Source organism: Canis lupus, chromosome 31, assembly GCF_011100685.1.
Source record: "Canis lupus familiaris isolate Mischka breed German Shepherd chromosome 31, alternate assembly UU_Cfam_GSD_1.0, whole genome shotgun sequence".
In the NCBI taxonomy this organism is placed as follows: Eukaryota; Metazoa; Chordata; class Mammalia; order Carnivora; family Canidae; genus Canis; species Canis lupus.
The window spans coordinates 5,570,812-5,587,898 of NC_049252.1; the positions used below are offsets into that span (position 1 = coordinate 5,570,812).

General features: G+C 34.3%; 1 long non-coding RNA gene across 2 annotated transcripts in view; it reads left to right on the forward strand.

Moving 5' to 3' along the window:
* Positions 1 to 16,029: 16,029 nt before the first annotated feature.
* The window catches only part of LOC111093502, a 118,793-nt gene continuing 117,735 nt past the window's right edge, over positions 16,030 to 17,087 (forward strand). For both annotated transcript variants that reach the window (XR_005382082.1, XR_005382081.1), the window contains exon 1: positions 16,030 to 16,437. This is a non-coding gene — a long non-coding RNA (uncharacterized LOC111093502). The remainder of the gene's footprint in view (positions 16,438 to 17,087) is intronic.

The window sequence follows — 17,087 nt, forward strand, 5'->3', positions numbered from 1 at the left end:
CCTCACTTTTTGTATATCTGAGAAAATCTTTATTTCTATTTCACTTTAAAGGATAATTTCAGAATACAGAATTCCAGGTTTATGATTTTGTTCTCATAACACTTAAATATTTCAGTCCACTCTTTTCTTAAGTGCGTGATTTCTCAGAAGTCAGTTTTAATTCTTATCTTTTTTTCTCTATAAATAAGTAAGGTGTTCATTTCTCTTTTATTTTCAACTTCTTTCAAGATTTTTCCTTACTTCCTTTGTGACTTCCTGCCTTCCTGCCTTTCTTTATTCTTATTTTTGTAGTTCGAAAGTTATATGCCTAGGTGTAGGATTTGTGTGTCTTGTTTTGTTTTGTTTATTATCTTGCTTAGTGTTCTCTGAGCTTTGCCAATCTATGCATTGGTGTCTGATATTAATTTGGTGTAATTCTCAGTCACTACTGTTTCAAGTATTACTTCTGTCCTTTTTTTTTTTGCTTCCCCTTCTATTACTTCTACTGTGTTTGTTACACCTTTTATAATTGTCCCACAGTTTTTGGATATTCTTTTTTTTTTTTTTTGTCTTTGTCTTCATTGCTTTTGAGTTTGGGAGGTTTCTATTGATATATCCTCAAGCTCTAAGACTCTTTCTGCAGCCATATCCACTCCACAAATAAGCCCATCAAAAAGCCATACCTTACTCTGTCAGAGTGAATGATCACTAGCATTTATTTTTATTTTGTTCTTAGAACTTCTAAATCTCTGCTTTACATGTTACATGCTATTTTTTCCCAATTAGATCACTTAAGATATTAACCATAGTTGTTTTAAACACCCAATCTATATTTCTAACATTCCTGAGATGCTTAGTTCTGATTCTAACTCAGTCTCTTCAATTATCTGGGGTTTTTTGTCATTTGTCATGCTCTCTAATTTTTTTGATAGCTAGACATGGTGTCCTGAGTCAAGGAACTGCTGTGAATAGGCCTTTTGTTAGGTGGTAGTGACATGTGGGACAAGTGGAAATGATCTATAGTCCTATGACTAACTCAGTATTTTAGTGAGCCCATGCCTCTGTACTGTGAACTTTACAAATGTTTCTCAGTTGTTGTTGTTGTTTCTCCCCATTTATATGGGACAGGATGGCTACAGTGGTTAGAATTAGGTATTTCTCTCCCCCCATGTCAATTAGGCTATGATAATGCACCAGGAGGTTAGGCTTTGGTTAACTAATTTCCCCTGAGGGCAGGCCTTAGTAAGATCAGAGTGTTCTTTCATATTTCACTGGTTTCTTTTTCCCTTCTTTTGCTGGAAGCGGAAGGGTTTTTTCTCCAATATTTACTGTGAGAACCTGGCTGAACTTCTAGACATAAAACACACAAAAATGTGAGGGCAGCCCTATGATTTGATCCTACTGGAGTTTTTAACTCTCAGATTTGCCTGCATTGAGCCTCCATCAATTTGTCTATCACAGTTCAGGTTTTCCTACCCAGTACTGGTTTCCCTGGTGACTTTTGCTTATGAGCCTCTGCTCAGGTTTAGCCTTGACTCCCTATATTCACCTGTCTGTCTCTTCAGCCTTAAAGGCAGCAGATTTTCTTGCATCCTCACCCTTCTTATAGATCCAAAAAGAGTTGTTTATTTTTCAGTCTGTTCAGCTTTTTACTTGTTAAGAAGGAATGCTGACTTTTAAGCCATTTATATGTGGAACTGAAAGTCCCTACTGTCCCTTTGTGAGCACAGAGTCAGTCAAAATCTTCAGGTGACAGGAGAAATAGATTCTAGAGTACACAGCTTATATCTTGGGGATTTGGGCTTATACATGACTTTGTAAAATCAACTGAAACCACTTTCTTCTATGGAGTTGGATATTCATGTATTTATAAATAAATATATACCATTTTTCTTTAATTACACAAAAGACATATAGATTTGGGGCGAAATATATGCTTAACAATGCAAAAACAATACCCATATAGCTGTACACTTAGAAAATCTCTTCTCAAAACCAAGATTAATCATATAATCACATGGAGTTTTTCTTCCTTTTATTCTTTCTTCCTTCATGAAATCCATCCTTCCATTTAAAAAATAATTTGTATTTCTTTTTGCACATGATATTTTTGTAGATTTTGTTTATTTTTATCCAAGTAGTCAAAAATGTTCTCTGGCACCATTTATTAAATTGATGTTCATCATGAGGAGTTTCGTTCTAAAGCTTTTCACATATATGAGCTATATCTAATGTCCATTTTTGGAGATTTTTGTTTGTGAAACTCATCCTTTTTTAAAAAGTTCATTTTAGGTGTGCAATATGGTGATTTGACAAGTCTATATATTATTCTGTGCTCACCACAAATGTAGCTACCATCTGTCAATTTATAAGACTATTACAATACCACTGATTTTATTCCTTAGGCTGTACCTTTCATCCTCATGACTTATTTATTCCATAACTTGAAGCCTGTAACTCCCATTCCCCTTCACCCTTTTTTGCCTTCCCCCATCCTTTTATTTATATTTTTAATTTCAACTCAAGTGTAGTGAACATGCCATGTTATATTAATTTCAAATGTACAATATAATGATTAAATTATTCCATACAACACCCAATGCTCATCACAAGTGCACACCCTAATCAACATCATATATATCACCCACCCCCATCTTTCTCTTATAGAAGCTCATAGCTCACCTTTAGATAAATTTTATCATATATTTACTATACAGAACAAGTGCCTTCATGTCTTCAATTTATTTTCAGCTATTTCTCCATATTTACTTTAGATTACTATTTCTTAGTTAAAAATATCTTGCTATATTTTTCAAAATACTCATTTATTTTGTTTAAACATTTTTATTTTCTCAATTTATTGAATTCTGGTTAGAAAATTTATCTAGTTGGTAAAGTAATTGGCAAGTTTCTCTTTACTGTGTACATTTTGAGTGTTTTTGAATATTACATTGATTCCTGAATGTTGATTCACTGTTAGTTTTTATATTATAAAATTTAGTTTGCCCTATAATTATTTATATTATATTATATTGTATTATTATATTATATTTATTGTATTATTTCTCCTTCCTTCATTCCTTAAAATTATTTTTCCATTAGCCTGATAATTTTATTCTATACTAAGCCTTTATAGCAAATTCTATTTACAAACTATGATTATTTCACTATATAAAAAATATTTTTGTATCCTGTAACAAATTTTTTTAGATTCCACTAATATTACCATTTCATCTTTTACTTTATGCCTGTATCCATTTGCTTTACTTTTGACTTTTAAAATCTTTCTGTGCCTCTTTGATTTAGATGTATCTTTGACAGCATATTTTTCTGTTTTGTTTTGACTGTCTTGTTCAATAAATAGTAAGATGTGGAAAAATGGGCTTTCAGGAATTCTGGAAAACCATAGGCATAGATATTTTTGAAAAACAACTAGCCATAGATTCTGTTTCTTCCTATGGGAAGATAACATGTACTTATTGTCTGAATTTCTTTCAGGAAATAGGACAAGACAATATTTATAAGCAATCCCTTAAAGAGAAGCACTTACATGTTTAGTATAAATTCTTCTAGAATCATAATTTAAGTATCAAGGGGTATGGTAACAATTGAGATTTACAGGTGTATGAAAACTGCGGGTCCTTGCTCACACTTAGCAACTGTAAACCAAGGGAAGCCACCTAGATTATATTACATCTACTCTTATCCTATGTGATCAACCTATTTCTCAAATGACAGTATACTTATATTATTTTTAAACTGAAAACCATGAAAACACACAATGGTTGGATATAAATGGTTTCTTCCTGCCAATCAGGACACTGCAGAAATTTTGAATTATTTGCATTTACTAAAATAACTTATGTTTGGTTTTCATTCTATCATTTTATCTTTTCTTGGTTATTTTATAGATTATACAGATGTTTTTATTTGGCTCATCTTCTCTTTTTCCTTCCCCTCCTCCCCTTCTCATTCATTTTCATCTTCTGCTTCTACAAATCTAGCAGGTTCTATTACCATTGTAATTTTAATTTTAATAATACTAATCTGTAATTATTTTAAAATCATGTATCGGGCAGCCCGGGTGGCTCAGCGGCTTAGCGCCACCTTCAGCCCAGGGCCTGATCCTGGAGACCTGGGATCCAGTCCCACATCGGGCTCCCTGCATGGAGCCTGCTTCTCCCTCTGCCTGTGTCTCTGCCTCTCTCTCTCTCTCCCTGTGTCTCTCATGAATGAATAAATAAATAAAAATCTTTAAAAAACAATAAAATAAAATCATGTATCAATAATATTAATGGATTCCATAAGGGCATTATATTACTAGAATGCATATTGTCACTTCCACGACAACAGCTAAAATAAATAGTAAATAAAATAAATAACACAACTCAATAACAAAAATAAATAACCTGATTAAAAAGGAGACAAAGGAAACAAAGGAATTGCATAGGTATATCTCCAAAAAGATACATAAATAAATGGCCAATGAGCACATGAGATGCTCAACCTAACTTATCACTAGAAAAATGTAAATCAAACCACAATATTATATCACTTCATACTCATTAGGATGGCTATCCTCAAAAACAAAACAAAATAAAGCAAACAAACAAAACCCAGGAAACAAGTTTTGATGGAGTTGTGGAGAAATAAGAGTCCTGTATATTACAGGTAGGATGGAAAATGATGCAGCTGCTGTTGAAAATGGTTAATGGTTCCTAAAAAATTAAACATAGAATTACCACATGACCCAACAATTTCATTTCTGTATATAAACTAAAAGCAGAGAATCAAAGGTATTTGTATAGCCGTGTTCATAGGAGCTTTACTCACAATAGCTCAAAGGTGGAAGCAATCCAAGTGTCTATCCCTGGATGAATATGCATGTAAAATGTGGTATATACATAGAGTAGAATATTATTTGGACTTGGGAAGAAAAATTTCTGATATATGCTACCATATAGATGAACCTTAAGGACATTATGTTATGTTACTACACTTATATTTAATTATAGAGACACAAGGTACAAGTGGAAGTGGCCAGGGGCTAGGGAAGAGGGGAGAATGGGAGTTATTATTTCATTGATAGAGTTTCAGTTTGGGAAGATAAAAAAGTAGAGATGGATGGTGGTGATGTTTATATAAAAATGTGAATGTACTTAATGCCACCAAACTTAAAAATAGTTTAAAAGGTATATTTTATATTAAATATATGTTTCCACAATAATTTATATATATAATCACAAATATATAATAATTTAAAAGGTGTATTAAAAATATACCTTACTTATTAAAAATATAACTTACTATATTTAAATAGTTTAAAAGGTATATTTTATATTATATATATGTTTCTACAATAATATATATATATACTCATATATATATGTATATACACACACACACACTCATATATGTGTGTGCCTGTGTGTGTGTGTGTGTGTGTGTGTGTGTAAGGTGAGAAAATTAATATTTTGGTTGTCTTTAATCAATTCTGTATTGAAAAATCATGGCTGAAATGTGTCAACCACAGAATGCATCACTTCTATGGCTCTTCCTGACCTAGACAATTCCTTTTCCTAACTTTGAAACACTGGATGCTTTGTGCTCTATCTTTTTCTGCTGCTAAAAGGCATGTTGCATTTATGATAATTATAGTGGTAAAATGAATATTTAAAAGTAAAACTGGAGGGCATTGTGAGTCAAAATGCTCTTAGCCATCTTAAAAAGTAGTTTCCCCCTTTTCTATCAGTAAAGACTATTGCAGAAGTCAATTGCGAATAAGATTCCATTGGCCCCCTTAGTAACCTTGCAGCCATAGCTCTTGCTCTTCATCAAGGCTAAAGGACAGATTGTTATTAACTACAATGGACTTATAAGATAGTAACTTAGTTTAGGGTACTATACATTATTGTATTTTTCTGACACATTATATTTCACAGTGGGAAGTTGTGAAGAGCTGAGTTATAAAGTTTATATAAGTTTGTTTCTTTCCTGATACATTTTATCTGAATAGATGCTTATTTTAAAATTAAACTAGAAGGAACTACCTAACATGGTTTTTTAAACGGCTAGCATAAAATAAATAATATTTTAGTATAGTAATTTATTATTAGAACTTTTTATATTTACCCATTATTTATGTTTAACCTTATTTTCAGAATTCATGTTCTGTGTCAGTATATCAGGAGGAAGACCTGAAAGTGAGTAAATTCTTGGACTTAGGAAAAGATGAACACTTCTTATCTGTATACAGAGACCTGATCTTCACAATTTTACTGTTGACACTTGGGTAAACCAATAGAGCGAAGATTTTCTGTAAGAATATCCTCACATTTGGAGTTTTAAAGCTTAATAAAGATTTATGATTTTCTAAAAACAAAATAAAGCTCTATATACTCAAATAATTTAGGTGGGACAGCCAGATATATACCTTCCACACATCACCCCTCTTGTCACAAATATGACCCCATATTTGGGACATGTACTGATACTTTCCTCTATTCACAGGTGTTTATTTTGTGTTCATTGCCTTTTGAGCAGGCTTTATATACATTAATCCATGGCTAAGCTGAAAAAATGTAACAATAGATTATTTGTTATCCTTTAGTGGGCATCATTTTAATCAATCCTATAGTACGATATTTGTCTGTTTATTTTCCTGTATTTGCCATGCATTCATCTGGAGGAGTTAATCATCTGATAGAAGTTAAGGCAAAACCACTGGTCCTGTGGAACTGAGAACTGGCATTCTTTGATTCATAGCAGATGGATAGTTGCCAGTCGGCTTCCCACTCTGAGCTGCCTTTTGGAGAGGAGAGGCATTAGTATTCTCCTAGAACAATAATTATCACCCTTCACCAATACAAATACAAATGTGCCATCCTTACTATTCTGAGTCTGTAACAATACCTCGGACTCTTGTAAGACAGCTCACCTTCCCACACTGAGGAATGAATCAGATTCACTGTATAGAGGTGATTATCCTTTTCTATATTTTGCTCTACTATCATTTAAGTCTAAGGTTATCACATATCCTCCCTGTCATTTTTATGTAGGAAATCCTTAGTGATAAGGTGACAGAGTTTGACAACCCATTTACCTCCCTGGTTACTATCATTCATTCTACTGAATGCTCTGTCTTTACTGGGGAGATATATAGGTAATTGCCTCTTTCTTGAAGATTTTGCAAGATAATCTTGCAGATATTGGACAAAAATTCACAAATGAGACTCCCTAGTCCCAACCACCTGCTCTTTTAATATTATTTCAGAATCATCCCTTATATAAATATGTAACTTTTTTATATGATACAGGATGCAAACTAAAATGAGATCATCACAAAAATTGGAAGACAGTATATCTGAAACATTTGTAGTTGTAGATTTTTTAAAAAGTACACATAAAATAATCAAGTTGGATTTATCCTTATTATCATTTCTAATAAGTTTACTCATGTGTTAATAAAGCATGTAATTTTGAAAACTTTATCAGCTTCCTTTATTGTTAAAACATTTAGCCACACAAAAGCTGAAATGTACTCTAAATAGCACATCATTTCAAATATGTCTATATATTTGTTATTTTAAAATAGTACTTAAAGTAGCTTCACGGTAAATGTTAGAATATATATATTCCTATACTTAGCTCTTTATTATATGTTACACCTTGTATGTTTTACCTACTACATAAAAATCTTAATATTTATGTTAGTTTATGGAACCTCAGAGTTGCACTGTAAACTCAGATTAATGTTTCTATCCTTTGTGATCAAAATAACTAGATGGACCAAATCTTCGTTTGTCTGAATTATCTGATGATTTAGGATAATTGAATGTTAAAATAATCAAGTCAGTTGTGTAAAAAGCTAAATCCCACTGTTAATGTAACTTGTAAATAAACTGAGAAAAACATTTCTCACTTGTCAAGAGAAACTGAGTTCATAAGGTTTGTTTTGGGAATTAGGTCTCAAAAAGGTTTCTCCATACTGAGAAAGAAAGAAAACGTGTTTCTATTATATATGATATAAAATGTTTATAAGATTTTTGAGTGTATGTCCTATTATGTATTTTTTAGAATTCAGTTTCATGAGGGAATGTTATTATAAAGTTATAATGAACTTAGCTTCCTCATTCAACTGAGATCCTCTTGAGAATTGTCCATCCCCTGATAAAATTCATTCTAATCTCCATATTTATAAAATAAACACAACCACTTGTTTCTTCCCATCCCACAGCCAATCACCCAACCAGAACTGAGAGGGTAGAAACCAAAATCAAGATAAGCCAGATTGTCCAAGTAAATTATAATTAGAATCCTGCTACTTAATGCTAAATTCCAGGAGTGAGAGATCAGAAGGTAAAAAGTAATATGGTTAAAGTGATCTTGAAAAGAGAGTCAAACATTAAGTGGATATAAAGTGATAATAACCATCACTATGAGACTATGTGGAGGGGAAAAAAAAGTAATTGGATCCAAATTCTCTGGCTCCTATTTTTTTTTTTTTTAAAGCTGGCTTTTATTTTTTTTTTATTTATTTATGATAGTCACAGAGAGAGAGAGAGAGAGAGAGGCAGAGACACAGGCAGAGGGAGAAGCAGGCTCCATGCACTGGGAGCCCGACGTGGGATTCAATCCGGGTCTCCAGGATCGCGCCCTGGGCCAAAGGCAGGCGCTAAACTGCTGCGCCACCCAGGGATCCCTGGCTCCTATTTTTTAGATGTATTTCCTTTCAAAAAATGATTCCCATTTTGTGGTTAGGAACTGTTAACTTTGTATGCTAACTCTTCTTAAAAACTTACTTATAAAGTAAGTTTATTGCTTTATAATAATCTAATTGCTCAAATTCCTTTCTAATAATGGCACAGACCATAATCTTGACAATTTGCAAAATATTTAGTTATTTATTGATTAAATTTCCATATTGGTTGAGTAACCATTTAGAAGGATTTTCCTTCTGCCATTATCTCTCAATCTTCTATGTGATAGTGATTAAACGTCAAAGGGTCCTGACATGTGCTTTGGTACTGAAAATGAAGCCAATGAAGCTGACAGTCATTTCAATTCTTCAAAGCTTTCCACTTGTGAAATTTTCAAATAATCCAGTCAGGTAACGTGTCTTACAAATTTCTTCATTTTTTCTTGCTCAATAATTCTTGAGTTAGGGAACCCTGGGTGGCGCAGCGGTTTAGCACCTGCCTTTGGCCCAGGGCGCGATCCTGGAGACCCGGGATCGAATCCCACGTAGGGCTCCCGATGCATGGAGCCTGCTTCTCCCTCTGCCTGTGTCTCTGCCTCTCTCTCTCTCTGTGTGACTATCATAAATAAATAAAAATTTAAAAAATTAAAAAATAATAATAATTCTTGAGTTAAACTTGACCTTCAGGTTTGGGGCTGTTTACCATCCACACAATGCTTTGGGACTTGTCTCACAGACCCTGGCTTTTGCAAATCCAAAGTACTTTGACTATCAAGGCTCTTGACTCTGCTATGATTTTCAAACGGCTATTTGACACTTTGTCCTTAACAATGTCTGTCTCCTCTTGAAAGCAGTGCTTACTGAATTCTGTGGCTACTCTCAGAAGCATTGGTGTAGTGTTGGTGTCAGTGAAAGGACACAGGGGATGGAGAATAAATAACATCTCAAGAAGTTATCTTAAAATATCTTCTAGTGAATGTATATCATTATAAATTTGTCCAAACCTATAGAATGTTCAACATCAAGAGTGAACTCTGGACTGTGGGTGATAACGATGAGTCAGTGTAGGTTACAAATGTAAAATTGTACAAATGTGCCAGTCTAGTGGGGAATGTTGATAATGAGAAATGCTAAGCATGTGTGGAGGCAAGTGCTATCTATATATGAGTTTCTAGACTTTCCATTTGATTCTGCTATGAAATCAAAACAGCTCTAAAAGTAAAGTCTATTAAAAATTTAGTAGACTTAATCTTATCACTAAAATTGAATGCACTCATCATAAAGCACAAAGTCTAGTACACAGTAGTTATTCATGAAATGGTTGCTGGTAAGCTAAAGGCATAAACAAATTGATGGATAAATTAAAGTATAAACAAAGATCATACAAATACATAACTTCAAGAAATAATAATTTAGTAGTGAAATAATAATAAAAATAGATATTTTATAGATAAAAAAGTAAATGGACAAACCACAAAAAAAAGAAAAAAGGATGAAGTAGAAGAAAGATGACTCAATATAGCATCTTTCTTCATAAAGATGTTCAAATCTGTTTCCAAAAAGTCAAAAAGTGGTAGCTGATATATATCTGTATACATGCATTCCTCTGAAATAATTTGATATCATTAAATCTAATTCCTAAGTGGCATGTGTTCAGAGATTTTCATTATTTATTTATTTATTTTAAAAGATTCATTTTTTTATTCATGAGAGACACAGAGAGAGAGAGAGAGAGAGAGAGAGAGAGAGGCAGAGACACAGGCAGAGGGAGAAGCAGGCTCCACACAGGGAGCCCGATATGGGACTCCATCCCAGGACCCCAGGATCACACCCTGGGCCAAAGGCAGGCGCTGAACCGTTGAGCCACCCAGGGGTCCCTCATTTTATATTTAAAACAAAGTAGAACATTCTGAACGCACAAACATACATACACAAAGAGCAAATGGACAGAGTAGGCAAAAAGTGCTCTCAGTAATTTCTAAAACATTATTTCAAAAAAATATGTAATTTGATCCAGAGGGTTTCCAAGTCCCTATCAACTTTATCAGTTCATCATTGAATTATACTTATGTTTGGGTAAACAGAAAATTATAAAAACTGATGTAAGTCTCATTCTCTAGAATTTTAATTTTTTAGAATATTTTGATTTTTTATAGCATTTAGTATTACAGAACTAAATTTTACTTAGTGGACAGAAAATGTGAGAACAATCACATAGAGAACTAGTGCTAGCAATGAAGAAGAGATAGAGAACTAAGATGTAACTAAAAGTTACATCATTGCTACCTTTTGACATTCCTAGATAACTTTCTATTAAAAAAATAAATAAACTATTACCTTCTTTCCATAAAATCAGCATTGAAAAAGCCCTTTGTATGTTGCATTGGCATTGCTTCTTCTCTATCATGCTGGCAGCACAATGGATTAGAAGACCCAAAAGAAATTATGTCACACTGGCAAGAGTGTCAAGACGTTTAGAGAGAGGAAGACAAACATATTGTGAACCTATGGTTGGGCAATCCAAGGACCATTGCCACTGGAAACAGCAGTGAAAATCTTGCTATAACAGCAAGTATCAAATGAAGCCGGTGGTTTTCTATGTATACACTAGTTATGAACTTGTCTTTTAAAAAAATATTTCTTTTTCATATTTAGACACATGCTTTATGAACTGCTACATGATTAGGTAAGAAATACTGTATCTGCAACATCTAATATGTGTCAGGGCTTTTTAAAATTTTCAATCAAAAATATTTTTCTGGGAATTTTTTTTATGTTGAAATTAATGCACACTGAAATTGAATAAACAAAAAATTGACTGTTCATAGTTTCAAAGGGTAACTATTCATTTACCCATTATTGTTCTTCAACTGAAGCCAAACTGGAGCATTTGTTATTAAGTAGAAATAACGGGTAGCCCAGGTGGCTCAGCGGTTTAGCACCACCTTCCGCCCAGGGCCTGATCCTGGAGACCCCGGATCGGGTCCAGCATCGGGCCCGCATGGAGCCTGCTTCTCCCTCTGCAAGTCTCTCTCTCTCTCTCTCTCTCTCTCTCTCTCGTGAATAAATAAATAAAATCTTTAAAAAAAAAGAGAAAGAGAGATCCATGTCCTAGTTTTTCAGTTTGTCACCTATCCCTCAAAATTCAGGAAGGTTCACCTCCTAATTTTGTATCTTTACCCCCGAGTATTCTACCCTCTTTTTCTTTTTTTGAAGATTTTATTTATTTTTGAGAGAGGGAGAGAGAGAGAGTGCACATGAGCAGGAGGGGGAACAGAGGGGGAAGCAGACACCCCACTGAGTGGGGAGCCCCACCCAAAGCTTGATTCCAAGAACCCTGAGATTATGACCTGAGCCGAAGGCAGACACACTTAACTGACTGACCCCCCAGGCGCCCAGCCATCACATTTTCAATTCTTTTTATTCCTCAGTTTTCCCCGAAATATTTTGTAGTATCACATTCTTTGCAGCCATTTATTTTTAGATCTTATTTTTTTTTTTGAGACTTGCTTGTTTTCACATAACTTCCAAATTTATCTTTCCTCTGTCATATTTTTGGCCTTTTCAGTTCAGTTCAAATACTGACTTGGGATAACTCATGCATACAACACTCAGTAAGGTAATACTTTGAGCATCTTCTCCTTTTCTATCAATAAAATTATTCTCTTTCTGCCTGGAAATTAATTTTACTCTATGCTTAACATTAAAATCGACTCCTTTATAAAGCAAATCTAAAAATACATGACTTTTTTTTATCTCCCAATATGTAATTTCATTCAATAATTTGGACAGTTTCAGTTCTTCTTGCCATCTGCCTGTCTTTCCTCTGCATTTTGAAATAGTAAAAGTTTGTAGGATGCAGACTGCAATAAAATGAGCCACCATAGTCTATAGTTCAGGATAAGATAATTCTATATTTGACTGTTTTACAAAGAAATTTAGTTACTGAACAAGCTCTCCCCACCTATTAATAGACAAAAATCTTGTGATTCTAGAATGAATCAGATGATTTTATGGGTGGACATGATGTTTATGCCCAATCATTAAACAGGAAACTGCTGTCCTTTCATCTCTCTCTTACCTATTTTCATTGTCTTGTCTGAAATAACCTTCCCTTCCCTTTCTTTTGCTTTATTCCTTTCTCTTTGTTTTAATTTTCCTTCAGAAATTTCCTCCTGTTTCCATTCTTAACTTCTGTACTGTTTCTAGATTAGTGATGTTAATTATATAAAAATTTAAGAGAATAAAGTAATTTAAGAGACTATTTTATATTAAAAATTCATGACTGACAAACCCTTAAGGATTGAATATGTACTGATGTTTTATGAAGATTCAGCTATATATATGGATATAGGTATGCATGTATTATAACATAAATTAAATCAACTCTAATTTGAAAATTTTAGACATTATTCACCTTCCATTGTTTTGTTTGTTCAATAGATTTAAAAAAATCTCTTGTAATGCCATAATTAGGCTTCCCACATATAATAAGATGAATGATGCATTTAAGGGCATTGAACATATAAAGAAATCAGTAACAAGTGTAAGACTATAATTGTCAAAAATACAATTAATGAAAGCTAGTATGTCCATTACACAATACACTGACAATGTCTCCATATTTTTTAAACTAGGGGGGCTATTATATTACCTCTTAAATACTGCATTGTGGGGCAGCCTGGGTGGCTCAATGGTTTAGCCACCTTCAGCCCAGGGCCTGATCCTGGAGACCTGGGATGTAGTCCCACCTCAGGCTCCCTGCATGGAGCCTGCTTCTCCCTCTGCCTGTGTCTCTGCCTCCTCTCTCTGTCTCTCATGAATAAATAAATAAAATCTTAAAAAAAAAATCTGTATTGTGGTTGTTGTTAGGAAAAAAATATGGAAAAGTTGAAAAAAATTATAAAATTTAGTAAGTATTATGTGGCCAGAGTTCTATCATACAGTATACCTAAAAGTCATTAATAAGAGGTATGCACTGTTACTTCGAATTTTTATTTCATTTTTTTCTTCCAATAACATCATAATAAAATTAGATTTTGTTTCCCCCACTGATGGTAGCTATTACAGTATATTAATAGAAATATATACTTACTTTTTGGTGATAGAGCATTAAATTGGCATCTTCTTATTAAAAAAAAAAAAAAAGTTGTGGTGCTTAGAACTGTTGCAATAGTCTCAGACTGCCCACCAAGCTCCTCCAATGTGTAAGCTAATAAATGATAATGCTCTGCTTTAAGTTGGTTCAAGCTACTGCTGAGACTTTCAAAGTGTAATCTATCATTTTAGAGTTAATAGGATTTTTTTTGTTATTACAAATTAAAAGCATTTATAAAGAATGTCATTTTGTCCCTCTGCAAAGGTTATTTGTTACATTCTTGCTATTATTGGGAAACAATGGCTGCACTCTTTTACATTTATTTTGATCCCACTGAGCTACCTGTTTGAACAATAATGCTTTCTTGAATCTCATTATTTGATGATGTGATTGTGATATTGGATTTCACTGAGATAATCAACATAAACGTTACTGGAATTTATGCATAGTCTATGTTCCTGCTGCTTTTATAATGTCATAAAATAAAATTTTTTCTTACAGCATGATGTTACATTTAAAATAAACCAATATTAAGTACTTTTGAAACTTTATTAAAGAATTTAAGAATACTTTGTTTCCCCTTACAATCTCTAGATAAGCTGTATAGGTAAACAAAATTATATGAGATATGCTGTGCTCCATATTATTGTTCATTAAATTCATGTATAGGTCATGATAGCAAATCACAGGTAAAAATTAACTAGATATGTCATTTTATTTTGCCTAAGTGTCACATTAAGTATTTATATTTTCAGACATGTGTATGCTCTTGACTTGTTTCCCTCCTATCACCTATTCCTATAGAGCAATGCATAGATGTACAGGTTATCAAAAAACATGTGTGTCCATTAAATTTAACATTTTTTCCATTGTGAACTACTATCTTCATGAAGAGTATCAAGCAAACAATCTGAAGTAACTTCATATTTCTAAATGTGTGGTTGTCTAGACATCCAGAAATAGTCCCCAGAATTTTTTTTTTTGAGATTCTATTTATTTATTCATGAGAGACACAGAGAGAGAGAGAGAGAGAGAGGCAGAGACACAGGCAGAGGCAGAAGCAGGTTTCATGCAGGGAGCCTGACATGGGACTTGATCCGGGGTCTCCGGGATCAGGCCCTGGGCTGAAAGCAGCACTAAACTGCTGAGCCACCCGGGCTGCCCAGCCCCCAGAATTTTTATTTTATTTTATTTTATTTTATTTTATTTTATTTTATTTTATTTTATTTTATTTTATTTTATTTTTATTTATTTATTTTTTTAAAGATTTATTTATTTATTTATTTATTTATTTATTTATTTATTTATGATAGACACAGAGAGAGAGTGAGAGAAAGAGGCAAAGACACAGGCAGAGGGAGAAGCAGGCTTCATGCAGGGAGCCTGATGCGGGACTCGATCCCAGGACTCCAGGATCGCGCCCTGGGCCAAAGACAGGCGCCAAACCTCTGAGCCACCAGGGATCCCCCAGTCCCCAGAATTTTTAATAGGAATGTGTTTTGCCCACCCCTCCCCCCAAAAAAATTGGTAGAACATGCTTCAGGTGGTAGTCTAGGTTTATTTCCATACCACAGGTTTACCCTACAAGTAAACCTCTTTTCTTTCTTCCCTAAAGAAAATACATTAGAAAACTTTGCTCTACTGGTTTGCTGAATTCCTTCCCTTGTTGAGAGAGAGAGGAGGAGAATGGAGAGAGACAGAGTAGTGAACAAAGCATGAAACTGATATCAGAAAGGTTAGAACTGTACAACATCCAGTTATAAATGCCCACTAGAAAAACATGTAAATTTTCTGTTATTAACGATGGAGCCACAAGGATGCATAACTGTTTGGGATGTGTATGGGATTTGGTGGTGAAGGGACTGTCAAACTGACTAATGAACTCAGTTCACTGACTGTTCCTTAAGTTTCTAATAACCCCAGAACTGCAGGAAGCCTCCCCACTGTTTTGTCCCTGATGCTGCCTAGCTATATCCCTGTGTCAACCTAGTTTTGAAACAGCTGCCTCTCCACAAGAAATTCAATTACCTCAAAACTTTTGTAGGAACATTGAAGATTTTGGAAACAGTGGGGAGGAATCTCTGGTGTAGCAATCAGCATTATGTCATCTGGCTCCCCATCCAATGCTCTGTCTCTTCCTTAAACCCCTACCTGCTTCATGCCCCAGGTCCTAATTCTTCTCATTGTATTATGCAGAGTTCTTTCTATCTTGCCTGGAATCCTGGCAGTCAGCCATTCTGAGTTCTATATTTCAACCTATAGGCCAAGAAAGGTTATTAAGGCTTAGGTCAATATTGGCAGGTGCCTCCTTCAGAAAAATTATCAGGGCAGCTCATCAGGAAAAAAAATAATCTTGCTTAACTCCTTATATAAATAAATATTTGATTCAGAATATATTTAGAACATGATGTCTTACAATTTCCACATCACGTTTGTAATACTATAATTTATAAAAGGAAATACATATTTGGTTTTTATCCCTTTTCCTGGCAAAAAAGCTGCAAAAAACCCTTGGAATTTCCTAAGTGAAATAAAGGCACCTTTTGTTAAGTTAATGAGGTGACTCAGAAAGTCCCTAGGTAACCCAGAGATAGGGCTGGCTGCCAAGGGGACCCAAATTGGTGATAAGAGGGTTGGAGATTTCAGTCCTACCAGTCCTCAGGTAAGAGAGAGGAGGTGGAGGGCCAGAGGTTTGGTTCAATTACCAATGACCAACAACTTAACTCACCATCCCTAGGTGAGTAAGTCTCCATAATAACCCAATAGAATGGGGTCTGGAGAGCTTCTGAATTGATTAACACATAGAGATTTGGGGAGGGAGCATGCTCAGAGAGGGCATGGAAGTGCTCCTACCTTGTTTTATGAACCTCTTCAATCTGACTATTCCTGAGTTATATCCTTTCATAATCCTCCAGAAATCTAGGAAGTAAAATGATTCTCTGACTTGTGAACCACTCTAACAAATTAATCCAAATCAAGGAGGAATTTGTTGGGATCTCTAATCTATAGCCATTAGTCAGAAGCTCAAATGATATAATGTGGACTTGCAATTGACTTTTAAAGTAGGAGTAGAGGGGTGGGGGCATCTTGTAGGACTGAGCCCTTAATCTGTGGGATCTGATGCTATCACCAGGTAGTGTCAAAACTGAGTGAATTGTAGGGCACTCGATGTCAGAGAACTGTTTGGTATGGGGGAAAAATCACATATCAGAATTGGTGTCAGAATCCTAACACTGATCCAAGCTACCCTCTATCTCTCCTAAACAATGATATACATCTTCTAACTTCTTTTCTTGCTTCTTGAACCACACA